The sequence below is a fragment of the Gavialis gangeticus genome, unplaced genomic scaffold (genome assembly GCF_001723915.1).
Source record: "Gavialis gangeticus isolate Ggan-Ray unplaced genomic scaffold, GavGan_comp1, whole genome shotgun sequence".
In the NCBI taxonomy this organism is placed as follows: domain Eukaryota; kingdom Metazoa; phylum Chordata; order Crocodylia; family Gavialidae; genus Gavialis; species Gavialis gangeticus.
This window is the reverse complement of record NW_017729018.1, coordinates 13,814,753-13,815,030: the sequence shown is the minus strand read 5'-3', so window position 1 is coordinate 13,815,030 and position 278 is coordinate 13,814,753. Positions and strand designations below refer to the sequence as shown.

The window sequence follows — 278 nt, the reverse complement described above, 5'->3', positions numbered from 1 at the left end:
GAGGGAGCCTCTTTCCAGAGCTGGCCAGCACTGCTCTGGAGTTGGTCTCTGGAGAAATGAGCTGCTGCCTGTCCCCTAAGGCTGAGTCAGGCATGTGCATAGCAAATAATCAGCCCCAGCTCTCCCTCGCCAAGCCCTGTGGGAGCTTGAGCTTGCTCTGCAGCTCTCCTAAGTATTTTACCTATTTAACACGTTCTAAATAAAACTTGTCTGTGCCAGAGGGTGTTAACTCTTTCCACGCCAAAAGTCTGCCCTCAAGCCCTGCATGAATTGAGGGG

General features: G+C 52.2%; 1 protein-coding gene and 1 long non-coding RNA gene across 3 annotated transcripts in view; one reads left to right on the top strand and one right to left on the bottom strand.

The window, feature by feature from the left end:
* LOC109294976 overlaps positions 1 to 278 on the bottom strand; it is a 17,139-nt gene that overhangs the window by 11,642 nt on the left and 5,219 nt on the right. The gene's annotated exons all lie outside the window — the stretch shown is intronic.
* Positions 1 to 278, top strand: part of ARMC6 (armadillo repeat containing 6) — a 19,322-nt gene that overhangs the window by 17,424 nt on the left and 1,620 nt on the right. The window lies entirely within an intron of this gene.